Source organism: Canis lupus, chromosome 35, assembly GCF_003254725.2.
Source record: "Canis lupus dingo isolate Sandy chromosome 35, ASM325472v2, whole genome shotgun sequence".
Taxonomy (NCBI): domain Eukaryota; kingdom Metazoa; phylum Chordata; class Mammalia; order Carnivora; family Canidae; genus Canis; species Canis lupus.
The window spans coordinates 25,512,734-25,528,861 of record NC_064277.1 but is presented as its reverse complement, the minus strand read 5'-3'; the positions used below and the strand labels follow the sequence as shown (position 1 = coordinate 25,528,861).

The 16,128-nt window shown below is 41.0% G+C and overlaps 1 pseudogene; it reads right to left on the bottom strand.

The window, feature by feature from the left end:
- Nucleotides 1-4,753: 4,753 nt before the first annotated feature.
- On the bottom strand, nt 4,754-13,561 carry LOC118353401 (zinc finger protein 391-like; annotated as a pseudogene).
- Between the last annotated feature and the right edge of the window lie 2,567 nt (nt 13,562-16,128).

Here is a 16,128-nt window from a genome sequence, read left to right as displayed (position 1 = left end):
CCCCCGCAGCCCGCCTTCTCCCCTACGCGCGCGCTTTTGGCCGCTATAGGGTTCAGCAAGACACGGGGGTGCCCTGGAGCCCAAGCGGCGGCTCTCAGGCGTGAGAGGCTGGAGGGGAGCGCAAACCTCTCTGCCCCCACTTGCCTAGCCCCGGGGCTGGCGCGCAGGGGGCGCGCTCCGGACTCTCGGGGCTTCTCAAGGCCCTCCCCGGGCCCCCTGCGCAGGTCGCTGCCCCAGCCCGACCTTTCCCACCTGCTGGGTGCGTCTGGGCCCAGTCACAGGTCTCGCAGCTGCAGGTGCCCGAGCCAGCAGGAGACCTGGGGTTTTGGGGGTTCAGCGCTAGGCACGCAGGAGGCACTAGCCGGATGGGAGAGACACAGGTCGGATTGGGGATTAACACCCCGATACACGCATTCTTCATTTTATTGCACTTCACCTTATTGCACTTCACAGACGTTGCCTTTTTCCCTCCTGCAAGTTGAAGGTTGTGGCAGCCCTGCAGCAAGCCCCCTGGCATCTTTTTCAACACTTGTTCACTTCGTTTTGGTAATTCTCATAACCTTTTTCGACCTTTCATTTCACCTTTTTTTCAGTATGTTATTTTGTTATGGTGACTGTGATCAGTGATTACAGCTTGCAGAAATCTCAGACCATGGTTAGCATTTTTTAGCAATGAAGCATTTTTAAATTAAGATATATACTTTTTTTTTTTACTTTTTAAAAGATTTATTTATTATTTATTTATTTATTTTATTATTACTATTTTTTAAAAGATTTATTTGTTGGAGGGGCAGATGGAGAGGGAGACAGGAAAATCTCAAACAGGCTCCACCCCCAGCATGGAGGAGGACTGAGGGGGGATTGATCCCACAACCCTGAGATCATAACCTGAGCTGAAATAGTCAATGCTTAATGGACCGCACCACCCAGGCGCCCCTGTTGTTGTTGTTGTTGTTTTTCTTTAGATATAATGCTACTGCACACTTAATAGACTGCAGTATAGTGTAAACATAACTTTATTCACAAGTGTTTTTTTTTATTCACAAGTTTTTAAAAGATTATTTATTTATTTATTCACGAGAGACACATACACAGAGAGAGGTAGAGACACAGGCAGAGGGAGAAGCAGGCTTCATGCAGGGAGCCGTCGGACATGGAACGCTATCCTGCTCTCCAGGATCATGCCCTGGGCTGAAGACAGCGCTAAACCTTGAGCCACCCAGACTGCCCACAAGTTTCTTTTTGTTTTTTGTGGTTTTTTTTTTTTTTTTTTTTTTAGGTTTTATTTATTTGACAGAGAGAGCAACAAAAGTTATTAAAGGTTGCATCAGGCTTTCAGGCTCAGGTGTTAGTTGCCATAATTCCAACTTTTAAAAAGTTGATATATAATTGACATATAACATGAACTAAGTTTCATGTCTGCAACATAGTATTTGATATTTGTATATATTGTGGGACAACCACCACAGTAAATCTGGTTACCATCCATCACCATATAGTTACAATCTTTTTCTTTTAATGAGAACATTTAAGATCTACTCTTCTGGCAACTTTCAAATAGGCAATACAGCATTATTAACTACAGTCACCATGTGATACATTCTGTCTTCAGGCCTTGTTCATTTTATAACTGGAAATTTGTATCTCTTGATCCCCTTCACTCATTTCACCCAGTCCTATTCCTTCCCCCTAGTGACTATAAGTTTCTCTGTGTCTATGAATTTGGTTTGTTGTCCTTTTCCCTAGATTCACCTATCATTAAGGCTTGCCACTTGTTTTCTCCATCATATATACTTTACTGCTATTATCTGCTAACCCACTGACCACTTGAAAATGTGTTGCAGGGCGGCCCCGGTGGCGCAGCGATTTAGCGCCGCCTACAGCCTGGGGTGTGATCCTGGAGACCCCGGGTCGAGTCCCGCATCGGGCTTCCTGCGTGGAGCCTGCTTCTCCCTCTGCCTGTGTCTCTGCCTCTCTCTTCGCTCTCTCTGAATGAATGAATGAATGAATGAATGAATAAATAAATAAATAAATAAATAAATAAATAAATAAATAAATAATAAATAGAAAAGAAAATGTGTTGCAGCGATGCCTGGGTGGTTCAGTTGGTTAAGCATCTGCCTTCAGCTAAGGTCATGCTCTCAGGGTCCTGGAATGGAGTCTCCTGTGGCATCAGGCTCCCTGCTCAGCGGGAAGTCTGCTTCCCTCTGCCCCCCCCCCCACTTGTGCTGTCTCTCAAATAAATAAAATAAAATAAAATAAAATAAAGAAAATGTGCAGCAGTATAAAGAACCTTCACCCGTAAACACTTCAGCATGCACCTTTTCAAAGCAGAGACATTTTGTCTTGTGACCACAAAACAATGATTGACTCAGGAAACAACACTGGTGCAATACTATTATTGAATGTATATGCCATGTCTACTTTATGCCAATTGTCCCAACAATGTTCTTTACATAAATTTTATTCCAATCTAGGACCCAACCTAGGCTCACACACTGACTTTATTATATTTCTTTAATCTCCTTTAATCTAAAACAATTCCTCAATGCTTCTTTTATAACGTAGATATTTTTGAAGAACACAGACCAGTTGTTCTGTTGAACCCTCCTACCCAAATTTGGGTTTGTCTGTTTCCTCATGATTAGATTTGGGTTACACATTTTTTGCCAGAAATCCCACAGAAGTTATGATGTGTCCTCAGTGAAGCAATTCTATCAGAAGTCCAGTAGCAGTTCATCCCTCCCATTACTAGTTGATTACTTACTTAGTTAAGGTGTCATTTGCCACATTTCTCCATATTATTTCATCTGGATTATGTTTTTGAGGGCAGCCCCCGTGGTGCAGCGGTTTAGCGCCTCCTGCAGCCTGAGGTGTGATCCTGGAGACCCAGGATCAAGTCCCACATCGGGCTCCCTGCATGGAGCCTGCTTCTCCCTCTGCCTCTCTCTCTCTCTCTCTCTCTCTCTCTGTGTGTGTGTCTCTATGAATAAATACATAAAATCTTTAAAAAATGTTTTTGAATTTAGGCCCATAGCTTCTTAGGCAGGATGGTCAAGAATCACTTAACACCAATAGTTCCAGGATAAGCACTGGGTTGTGTGTCTCTGGTCTCAGCCACTGGTCATTAACTCAGAGATGCACAAGGCCCAGGAACCTCCTATTCTTCCTTCCTTCAATATTTATGGAGCAACTAATACTTGTCAGGTCCTGTTTGAAGTGCTGAGATATACAGAGAGAGAATAAAACAGTCCTGCTCTCAGTGATCCTTAGCTCAGGAAGTTCTGGAGGGCTCCCTCTGCTGGGTCTCATCAGTGGCTCTCCTAAGACCTAAGAGGTAACAGGTAACAAAAAAACTAACACAGACTTTGATAGGAACTCAACTGTTTAATCCCCCATATCTGTTTAGAATGTTTGTAGTATTGTCTAGGGTTGTTCTCAAATTAAGGTTAACAGAAACTGATGTATTTCTTGGAGGGAAATGTGCAGAATATATGTGGGTTGAAAGCCAGTTTAAAGTAACGGATTTTATTATGGACAATGATGCTATATAGATATATCTGAAAACATCATGAACAAATCAGATGGACTTCTAAAAAACATGTTCCAGTAACCCACAAGAAGGCTGGGAAGAGAACCTACAGAAATGCAATATAGGGAACAAAAAAAAAAATAGTAAACTGAAGCCTTAAAATACCAATAATTACATTAAATGGAAATAATTTACATCCACCAATTAAAAGACAACAATGGGATGTTAATTTAAAAACATCATCCAAGCATATGCTGTCTATAAGAAACTCACCTCAAATTTAATAAGTAAATTGAAAGTAAAAGGACAGAAAAAGATACATCATGCAAACATAATCAAAGAAAAGCAGGGATTGTTCTTTTGCTGGCCATCCAGATTTCAGAAGGTGTTGAAGAAAATGTTAAAAGTGCACATTAAGTTTAAGGGATCCCTGGGTGGCGCAGCGGTTTGGCGCCTGCCTTTGGCCCAGGGCGCGATCCTGGAGACCTGGGATCGAATCCCACGTCGGGCTCCCGGTGCATGGAGCCTGCTTCTCCCTCTGCCTGTGTCTCTGCCTCTCTCTCTCTGTCTCTCTCTCTGTGACTATCATAAATAAATAAAAAAAAAATAAAAATGTGTCACATCTATAGCAGTTACATCGTGGATAGCAGCAAAAAATGAGAAAGTAGTCTTCCAGTATTTGAAAACTATCATGAGCTTCAGCAAAGAAGGGCCTCACATTATTGCCCAAGGGACACAGGTAGTGCTGAAGCTGAATGTTTCAGTTGTGTAAATATAATTTGCAGGAGGGTGAAAATGCTGTTAATTAAAAGTTTGGTTTTCTGTCTTCCCTTTCATCCTTCTCAGTTGTGAGCTCAAGGAGTATGTTCACAAGGAGAAAAGTATGCCCTGGGCTTTTGCAAAGCCTGCAGGAAGGTCTGCAGGCTACCTACTTCTGGTGAAAGGCTGGTTCGGTAGGGAGGGAAACAGAACACTCGCTTCACCCATTCCAAACTTGGATATTCCAGTGTCCTTGACTATTACTCAGAGTAGTAATTTCAACACTGGGATAGGCTAAAGCTAATTAGAAATCAAAATGGTTTGAAAAGGGACACCTGGGTGGCTCAGTGGTTAGAAGTCTGCCTTTGGCTCAGGGCATGATCCTGGGGTCCTGGGATCGAGTCCCTCGTTGGGCTCCCTGCAGGGAGTCTGCTTCTCCCTCTGTGTATGTCTCTGCCTCTCTCTGTGTGTCTCTCATGAATAAATAAAATCTTTTTAAAAAATGGTTTGAAAAAATACAACATCAAAACTCATGAATTCAGTAGAAAAATAGAATTTTTTTTATCAATGGGCTTTTATATATTTTTCATATTAACCAATACTTCATTGTATTTAGTAAAAGTAATCACAGGTAAATTTCTTGTTAACATTTACTTTTCTAAATTCTCAACTTTTCCAGCATTTACAATCTTTATAAAAACTTTTTGATGTGACATCTCCAATTTTCTTTAATAATGAGTTTCAAGAAACATTTTATTTCAGATTAAAAAAAAAAGTCCTTGATTCTTCCTGTAGTTGTCACTGAACACCTGGGCAGGGTGTCCAGTTGTAGTGGATTCTCTAGGACTACATCAAGGCTGTGTTCCCACAGCAGGCTCCACTCAGTTCATGCTGCTGCCAGGGCTTAGAACAGTGTAATAGTGTTGCAACAGTGTTGCTCTCTGCCTATAGGCCTTTCCATATTCTTCATATTTATGGGGGTTTTCCTCAGAGTTTATGGAGATCTGACTTACAACTGAAAGCCTGCCCACATTCGGAACACTCAGTGTTTCTTTCCCATGTGGACTCTGAGATGGTGATTCAGACCTGTCTTCTGACAACTGAAGGCTTTCCCACACTCTTTACATTGATGGGGCTTCACCTTGTTGTGAATTCCCTGGTGTTCAAGAAGATGCTCTCCTCTTGTGAAGGCTTTCCCACACTCAGGACACTGCTAGGTTTTATCCCCAGTGTGAATTCTTTTATGGTTTCCCAAGCCAGTTGATCGAGTAAAGGTCTTCCCACACTTGTCACACTTATATTTTCTTGGCTCAGGGGGCTTACTGTGCTTCCCTCCTAACCTGTGTTTGTTAAGACCTGAGTGTTGACTACAGGCTTCACCACACTCATCACATTTATAGGGCTTCTCTCCAGTGTGACTTCTTTGATGTATGATCAGACTTGAGCTCACACTAAACATTTTTCCACACTCAGCACACTCATAGGGTTTTTTCCCCCTGAGTGAATTCTGTGATGGATTATGAGTTCTGAGCTCTGGCTAAAGGCTCATCCACATACAGGACATTCAAGAAGTTTCTCTCCAGTATGGATTCTCTGGTGCTGGTTAAATCCTGCATACTGGGCAAAGGCTTTTCCACACACTTTACATTCATAAGGTTTTTCTTCACTGTGGATTTGCTGATGCTGAATAAGATGTGAACATTGCTGAAGGTTTTCCCACACTCATTACTCGTAAGGTTTCTCTTTACTGTGGAATCACTGATGCTCAGTGAGATCTGAACAATGGCAGAAAGTTTTACCACAGTCCTCACATTCAAAAGGTTTCTCTCCAGTGTGGACACTTTGATGCTTTGTAAGAACTGATCTCCGACTGAAATACCTGCCACAATTACTACACCAATATGGCTTCTCTCCAGTGTGGATTTTGAGATGTTGGAAGAGGCCTGCTTTCTGACTGAAATGTTTGCCACACTCTTTACAGGGATAAGGTTTTTCCTTGCTGTAAAGCTCCTGGTGCTGGGTAAGCTCTACACATCTGAAGAAGGCATTTGCACATTCTGTACATGAGTATGGTCTCTCCCCAGTGTGGGATCCTCCTATGGCATATGAAGCCCTCTTACCCAGGTGAAGGTTTTCTTACATTCTTCACATGTATGTATTTTTTTTTCCTGTGGCACCCCATCCTGCGTTTCCAAACTTCCATCATGGTCATGGCCTCCTGTGTATTTGGTATGTTGAGACAAAGTTCCATCATGTCCGTCAGACCCCTTCCCACATAGTTCTGCTTCTTCAAGAAGTTCCTGCTTCATGCTTAACATCATGTCGTCAGTCTTCATACCACCATCTGAAACAAGAGACCACAGAACTTGGGGAGCAAAGAAAACTCAAAAATAATTTAAGAGATAGCCAGCTGGAAAGGCTAATGTCTCTTTTAGGTTGATGTTAACAGAAGATACTGTATCATCTCTTTACTTAGTGTTAGCAGTTCAGAGAAAGATGTTAGTCAATGTGGAAGGAATGGTAGTAATACAGGTGTGGGGCAGCCCCAGTGGCCCAGCGGTTTAGCGCCGCCTTCAGCCTGGGGTGTGATCCTGGAGACCCGGGATCAAGTCCCATGTCAGGGTCCCTGGAGTCTGCTTCTCCCTCTGCCTCTGTGTGTGTGTCTGCATGAATAAGTAAATAAATACATCTTAAAAAAAATACAGGTGTGAAAGTGAGAATGTGGCAACATTGACAGGCTGTCACTTCTGTGATTACATAAGACTGTAAGTTCCATCTTGCTAGTGGAATCTCTATGGACACTCTTCCATGCTGGCTTGCTGGCTCTGGTGAAGAACACCACCATATGGAGAAGCCCATGAGGCAAGGAAACAAAGGTGGCCTCTGGCCAGCAGCCAGCAAGAGATTGAGGCCCTCTGTTTAACAGAGATGTGAGTCCTGCCAACATCTATGTGAAGTGGGAAATGGATCCTTCCCTGCTCACAACTCATATGAGATGTCAGCCCTAGCACCTTAACTGCAACCTGATCTGAGCCAACCCAGACTCTCGACCCACAGAAACTATGAGATAAAGCATGTGTGTAGTTTGAAGCCACTAACTTTGTGGTAATTTGTTAAACAGCAATTGCTAACTAATATACTGCTGATACAAACATACAAATCTTCCTTAGTGTAAGAACTAATTAAAAAGAAAGGGGAGGGGTGCCTGGCTGGCTCAGTCAGAACATGCAACTGTTGATCTCAGGGTTTTGAATTCAAGCCCCAAAAATGAATCTTTTTTTTTTAAAGATGTATTTATTTATTCATGAGAGACACACACAGAGAGAGAGAGAGAGAGAGAGAGAGGCAGAGACACAGGCAGAGGGATAAGCAGGCTCCCCACAGGAGCCCAATGTGGAACTTGATCCCGAATCCCGGGATCACAACCTGAGCCGAAGGCAGCCACCCAACCGCTGAGCCACTCAGGTGTCCCTAAAAATAAATCTTAAAAAAAAAAATAAAAGGAACGTGCGGAGTGGCTCAATTGGTTAAGCGTCCAACTCTTGATTCTGGCTCAGGTCATTATCTCAGGATTGTGGGATCAGCCCCATGTCAGGCTCCATGCTCAGCAGGGAGTCTGCTTAGGATTCTGTCTCCCTCTGCCCCTCCCACCTACTCACTCTCTGAACAAATAAATAAATAAAATCTTTAAAAAAAAGAGAGAGAAAACAAGCCATACATTGAAAAGCATGTATATATGTGCATATATATACATACATATACACACATATGTACCTATTCACATATGCATGTTTGTACTTGTATTTATATGTTTATATGTGTATAAATGACATGTACAATATAAAAGACAAGAAAATTGTTAATATCAAACATAATTGTCCTAATAGCCATATCAATAAATGCAAATGGCTTAACTTGTTAAAAAAACATTAGATTTGATCACAGAGCAACACTCAACTCTATTATATATACAGGAGACACATATACAACATAATGATTGAGAAAATTTATGAATAAAGGATGAATAAGGATAGATTGGGATCCCGGGGTGGCTCAGCGGTTTAGCGCCGCCTTCAGCCCAGGGCGTGACCCTGGAGTCCGGGTATCGAGTCCCACATGGGGCTCCCTGCATGGAGCCTGCTTCTCCCTCTGCCTGTGTCTCTGCCTCTCTCTCTCTCTCTCTCTCTCTCTGTCTCTCATGAATAAATAAATAAAAATCTTAAAAAAAATAAGGATAGATTAAGCAAATGTAAATAGAAAGAAAGAAGGCATCAAGATTTCAATTTCAGACAAAGGGGAGATTTGATGCCTGGGTGGCTCAGCGGTTGAACATCTGGCTCAGGGCATGATCCTGGAGTCCAGGGATGGAGTCCCTCATCAGGCAACCTGAGAGGAGCCTGCTTCTCCCTCTGCCTATGTCTCTGCCTCTCTCTCTGTGTCTCTCATGAATAAATAAATAAAATTTTTATAAAAGAGAGAGAAAACTATCTATTGGGTCATAAGAAAACCACAATAAATTCTAAAACATAGGAATAACACAAACACTCTCTGATGACAATGCAATTAATTAAAAACAAAATCAGAAAATAAGCTCTTTAATCTGTAAATTTTAAACTCCAACAATTGTTATAAACATACATTTCAGACTTTCTGGAAAATATATAAATGAAAACATTACATTTCAAAACATTTGAAATTCATCTAAACCAGTGTTCAATGAAATATTCATAGCATCAAATACTTACATTAATAAGTAGAAGAATGAAAATATATCAATCAACCCAGCTCAAAAGTTAGGGAAAAAATGGGGTGTCTGGGTGACTGAGTTGGTTAAACATCTGACTCTTTATTTCAGCTCAGGTTTTGATCTCAGGGTCTTGAGTTCAAGCTCAGTGTTAGGCTCCATGCCCAGCATACTTAAAACAAAATCCTAAAACAAAACCATGACAGCCTGCTCATTTATGCATACTTTATTGGCATTTCTCCCTTTAGTGTCTCAATTCCCACTCGTTGTGTTTCCCTGGGTCACCTTGGATGCAAACTATTACACCTATAAATAAATGAGAGAGTGAACCAACAAACCAACCAACCAAAGGAGAACTCAACAAAGGAATTCAAAAATTGAAGAAACCAAATATAATTCAGAACACTGATGTAACATTGTAATGGTAAAATAGAATGAGTACACCAATATAAATTCAAATTTGTTAGGAATAAAATCTATCTAGCTCTGCCCATGAATGTCCTAGAAGTAGTGTTACCCAAATGATAAAGAACACCCCTAGCACCCAGAGTTTATTCTCCAATAGCATTCTCTATTAACAAGAACCAAGGCTCCTTCAGAAATGGCTGAAACCAGATCCGGTACAGGGAAGGTACAAAGTGAGCCTGAAACAAGTTATTTTTGTTCAGAAAGCAAAAGCAAGCATTCAAAATTACTAGAGCTATGGCAAAACAGAGACAGGAGCAGGACTGAAGATATTCACACAAGCCAAAGATATGTGGAATAAAAGGTCGATTTTGAATGTGGGGGCCGAAACACACTGACTCAAGAAAAATTCCTAAGTCCAAGGGCACCTGGGGGGCTGAGTTGGTTAAGCCTGTGCCTTCAGCTCAGGTCATGATCCCAGGGTCCTGGGATAGAGTCCTGAGTTGGGCTCCCTGCTCACTGGGGAGATTGCTTCTCTCCCTCTTCCTCTGCTCCTACCCCCTGCTCATGCGTTCTCTCTCTCAAATAAATACCTTATTTTTTAATTTTTTTCAATCTTTTTAAAATTTTTATTTATTTATGATAGTCACACACACAGAGAGAGAGAGAGAGAGAGAGGGAGGCAGAGAGAGAAGCAGGCTCCATGCACCGGGAGCCCGACGCGGGACTCGATCCCGGGTCTCCAGGATCGTGCTCTGGGCCAAAGGCAGGCGCCAAACCGCTGCCCCACCCAGGGATCCCTTATTTTTTAATTCTTTAAAAAATATTTTATTTATTTAAGCTTTTATTTATTTAACAGAGAGAGCACACACTCACAAGCAGAGTAAGCGGCAGGCAGAGGGAGAGGGAGAAGCAGACTCCCTGCTCACCAGGAAGCTGGATGTGGAGCGGGGAGCCCGGTGTGGGGCTGGATGATCATTACCTGAGCTGAAAAGTAACGATTTGTTCCAAGTAGTATCCAATTTCATTACAAGGAGCTTTTGAAACAATCATATGCTGTAATATATACTTAATGATAATTTATTGATTGGTATTTTGTTCTTAATAAAATAGCTCAGTGTATTTTCCCCTATTTTGCATTTATTGCCATTTTATTTATTTATTTTATTGCCATTTTAAACATCTGAAGAGGAAATGAAATTTGTTTCAGCCACAGATAATCTCATGATTTTTCTAGGAGCTGTATACATTTTACCTTAATATTTAGCATTGGTATTTTGAAATATAAGGCTTCTTTTTTTTTTCTCTTTAAAAGATTTTATGTATTCATTTGACAGAGAGAGCACAAGCAGGGGGAGTGGCAGGGAGAGGGAGAAGCAGGCTTTCTGCAGAGCAGGGAGCCTAACATGGGGCTGGATCTCAGGACCCCAGAAACATGACCTGAGCTGAAGGCAGATGCTTAACTGAGCTACCCAGGTGCCCCTAAATAAAAGCTTTAAAAAAATACATTCCAAGTCCTTAATGATACCAACACAGAAAAAGTCCTAAAATCTCAAGTTGTCATTTAAGATAACACAATAAACCACTTCTTGAATTTGAAGATTGGTATAAGAAGGGGGAAAACAAAGTATCAATCATGACCACCTACAAGGAAGTGACCAGACAGATGTGATGAAGGAAAGCTTTAGTAAGAATGCCAGTTAATAACATAGAAGGAATAAAGAATTACAAAATCATCCTGTAATGCTTAATAAAATGGTTGACCCACATAAGGATTATCAAACATTTCTAATTTGTTGATGTGAAACTATTTGTGTAGTGCCTCGATGACACCACACATTAGCTAGCTACAAGGGGAAAAATCACCCGTTCAATGAAGGTATCACACTGTCATCATGCCAAGCCAGTGATTTAATAGTGGGCCACACAGGTATTAATGTCTATTACCTAATATTAATTCTAGCCAAAAATGTTTAACCCAAATCCTTCAGGCATGGAGATGGAATTTCCAGTTTATAGGAAATACAAGGTACAGGGGCAAGAAACTAAATGATACAATTAGAAAGCAATCAGAAAACTCTAGAGGGTAGGAACCTGGCCTGGGTTCCTCAGAAAGTCTGGGCAATGGGGAAAAGATGGGAGAGGGGAACTGTTCTAATGTAGAAAAGAATCAAGAGGCATAACAACCAGAAGTATCATGCTGCCCTGGATTCTATCCAGAGTTGGACAAATGAGCTTTAAATACATTTTAGAGGGATGCCTGGGTGGCTCCGTCAGTTAAGTATCTGCCTTCAGCTCAGATCGTGATCTCAGGCTCCTGGGATAGAGCCCCACCACTGGTTCCCTGCTCGGTGGGGAGTCTGCTTCTCCCTCATCCCCACACATCCCTGGTACTGCTTGTGCACTCTTTCTCTCTCTCAAATAAATAAATAAGATCTTTAAAAAATACATTTTAGAAAAAATGAGCCTATTTGAATTTGGATTGAATTTAGATAACATTAATTCAACAAATTATGTTACAAAATAGCACAGAGTATGATCTCTTTTTGGTAAAAGGTAAATGTACACACATATGCATAAAAAGATACACAGACATAAAACAAAAAGTTAAAAAGTCATTGACTGTAATCTCTGGGTGACAGAATACCATGTTTTATTTTCTTATCTTGTTACTATGTATTTTCTAACTTTGTACAATGCATATACACCATTCTGTTAATAATAAAGGGTAATTTTCAGGAAAGTCAGTATAGTTTTACATTGTTAATATCCTAGCTATATCTACTGAAGGATGTAAGCATCAAAATACTTGAAATAACATTTGCTGCTAGACCATATACAGAAAATTCAAATATGGATATTTAAAACCAACCATGTTACTGAGGTTGCTCTGAAATGACTTAATACCTTTTGATCATTATTACTCCAAATGTCACCTTTGTCGTGTTCTTTAATAACCCTCATCACAAGGAATTAACATGTCACAAGCCACAAAAAAATCCAACTCGGAGGCCATTTCAGTCCAAATTCCCTAGAGAAATTCTTGCCTCACCTCCTTCCTCTGATGGTTGGGACTCAGGTCCTTTGTCCTGGATCACTGGGGGCTGAATCCATGTGTATGAAGATTCTTCATCTAGTGTCTGAAGGGTCACTGCCTGCAAAAGGATTTTCTGTTCCACAGCACAGGCTGAAACCTAGAGACAAGCAAGTCATTAAGCCTTAAGGATATCAAGAATTTAACAGAGATTAAACCTCTGGAGGAGTCCACAAGAAATATATTCCCAGAGACTAGGAAAAAGAAGAGAAAAGCCAGGGCCTTATGTACCTTCTGAGGCAGAGAGCAGCCAAAAAGGTAAGCAAAGCAAAATTTGATCAGGTCTCATTTCTGTCGTTTCACTATTGGCTGTGTGTCCTTGGCCAAGTTCCCCAATCTCTCTGAACTTAGTGTCCATGTGTGCAAATTGGGAACGATTACATCTACTTCTTTATTGCTGTGAGAGTTGAGTCACCTGTAAGGTAAGGAGCATCATGCTCCTCATTCTATCTGAAATACAGAACACCTTCGGTATCTTTGCTCACCATCCCTGGATCTGCTGTTCCCCTCTCCCTTTCCCTCTTTACGTGGTTGGCTTAGCAAGAAGCTCACTTCCCTGCCAAATGCTGGGTTTTCCCTTTGTTCTCTGAGTTCCACAAACTGAGAGTCTTGTTCCCAGCTTCCCACAACCATATCAGACCAGAGTCTTCCTAAGGTCCAAGGGAATCCTGATAGCAGAAGTGTCTGAACCTGAAGACACTTCTGGCCTGAAGACCTCTCGAGCAAGGGGGTGCTGGTTCTCTGTAAGCCTGAGGTCCTGGTCCCTGGGTGGGTCTCCCCCACCTCCACCACCACAGTCCCCTGCTAACCCCATCGGGCTTGAACAACTTGCCAGCAGATTTTCTTGTGTCTGCAGCCGTCCTGCCTGGCTTCTGCTGCAGAGCCATCCGGGAGCGTTCACCGCACTCGGGGGCAGTTGGCAAACACTAGTGCGCACCTCCTGCGCTCTGTGAGACGGTGGCAGTCCCTCCGGGCGGGGATGGGTGCAAACAGGTGACCAGCTACCATCACCACTATCTAACTCCATCACATTTTCATCACTCCAAAATAAATCCACACCATCAATAGTCACTTCCAATGCTTTCTAGTCTGTGGCATCCACTAATCTTTGTCTGTGGACTTACCTATTTTGGACATTTTGTAAAAACAGATCCTATGATACATAGCCTTTGTTTAGCTTCTTTCACTTAGCATAATATTTTCAAGATTCATCCATGTTATAGCAGTATAAATACTTCATCCCTTCTCATGGCTGAATAATAAATCATTGTATGATTATGTCAGATTTTGTTTATTCATTTATTCATTGACAGAAATTTGGATTGTTTCTATATTTTAGCTATTATGAGTAGTTCTACTATGGACATTTATGTACAAGTTTTTATTTGAACACCTGTTTTCAATTTTTTTTGATATATAACTAGGAATGAATTGCTCCTTTATATACTAATTCTATGTTTAATTTTCTTTTTTTAAAGATTTTATTTATTTATTCACAGAGCTACAGAGAGAGAGAGAGGGGGGCAGAGACACAGGCAGAGGGAGAAGCAGGTTTCATGGAGGGGGCCTGACGTGGTACTCGATCCCGGGTCTCCAGGATCATACCCCGGGCTGCAGACAGCTCTAAACCGCTGCGCCACCAGGGCTGCCCTATGTTTAATTTTCTGAGGAACTTCCAAAGGATTTTCCAAGGTGCTACACCATTTTATATTTTCATCAGCAATGTAAGAGGGTTCTAATTTCTCTATATCCTTGTTAACACCTGTTGCTGTCTTTGATTATAGCCACTTTAGTGGGTGTGACAGGGTATCTCATGGTTTTGATATGCATTATTTTTATTTTTATTTTTATTTATTTACACACAGAGAGAGAGAGAGGCAGAGACATAGGCAGAGGGAGAAGCAGGCTCCATGCACCGGGAGCCCTACATGGGATTCGATCCTGGGTCTCCTGGGCCAAAGGCAGGTGCTAAACCACTGTGCCACCCAGGGATCCCAATATGCATTTTTAAAATATAGAATGATGTTGTGCATCTTTTCATGTACTTATTGTCCATTTGCATATCTTCTGGGAAGAAATGTTAGACATTTCATTTGAATAGTTCAAATCCTTTGCCCATATATTCTAGGTACTAGGTCCCTATAAGATATACAATTTGCAAACATTTTCTATTTCATAGGATGTCTTTTCACTTTGTTGGTAGTGTTCTTTGAAGCACAAAGGTTTTTAATTTGATGAAATCCAATTTCTCTATTTTAAATTGGTTTCTTGGATTTCTGTGTTATCAAAGAAATCACTGCATGGTCATGTTTACACCTGATTTCTTCTAAATATTTTAAAGTTTTAGCTCTTACCTTTAGGTCTTTGATGTATTTTGAGTTTATTTTTTAGTAATACAGTTAGGTAGGGGTCCAAATTAATTCTTTTGCATGTACATTTACAGTAGTCTTAGCACCATTTCTTGAAAAGACTATTTCCCCCCACTGAATTATCTTTACACCACATTAAAAAACCAATTTGCTATAAAAGCATAGACTAATTTCTACACTCTAACTTCTATTCCACTGACCTACGTTTTAACCTTATGCTATTCCTCTTCATCTTGACTACTGTTAAAGAAAAAGAATATTCAGTGATTTGTTAAAGATGGTAAGGCAGATTTTATTCAGGACCACTGCAGTAACTACAATGGGATTTTACTGTGGTGGACAAGAATTGGGCTCAACGATCAATACAGCATGGATAAGTGGGAATTTATAGCCAAGGAGCAAGGTAGGGGCCAGTGGATGAAGTGAGGAGGGTTCTGATTAAACAGACCTACCAGAATTCTTGCAGACAGGCCAAGGTGATCAGAAATTACATGAGATATGGTGGAGAAGGAGAAATCTGATCAGCTGTCAAGAATGATCGGATATGCAGGATGATAATGTTCTGGTTAAACTGATATAGCAGAGTTCTTGCTAAAACTAGGTTTTTAAAGGAAATTCACAGATGGGCCTAGGAGAAGGTTTAGGAGTCTAACGAGTTTGATCGAGGAAAGAATCTTCGTCAGTAGTAAGTTTTGAAATCAAATGTGAGTCTTCCAACTTTTTTCTTATTTTTTAAGATTGTTTTGGTTATTCTGAGTCCCTTACATTTCCATATGAAATTTTAGGATCAGCTTTTTAACTTTTGCAAGAGAAAAAAAGCAGCTGAGTTGGTTTTTTTTTTTAACATTTTTTAAAATTTAAATTCAATTTGCCAACATATAACACCCAGTGCTCATCCCATCAAGTGCCCTCCTCTGTGCCTGTCACCCAGTTACCCCAACCCCCCACCTACCACCCTTCCGAAACCTTTTATTTGTTTCCCAGAGTTGGGAGTCTCTCATGGTTTGACTCCCTCTCTAATTTTTCCTACTCAGTTCCCCTCCTTTCCCTTATAATCCTTTTCACTATTTCCTATATTCCACGTATGAGTGAAACCATATGATGATTGTCCTTCTCCGATTGACCTATTTCACTCAGCATAATACCCTCTAGTTCCATCCACGTTGAAGCAAATGGTGGGTATTTGTCCCTTTATATATATATATAAATATATAAAGGGATATAT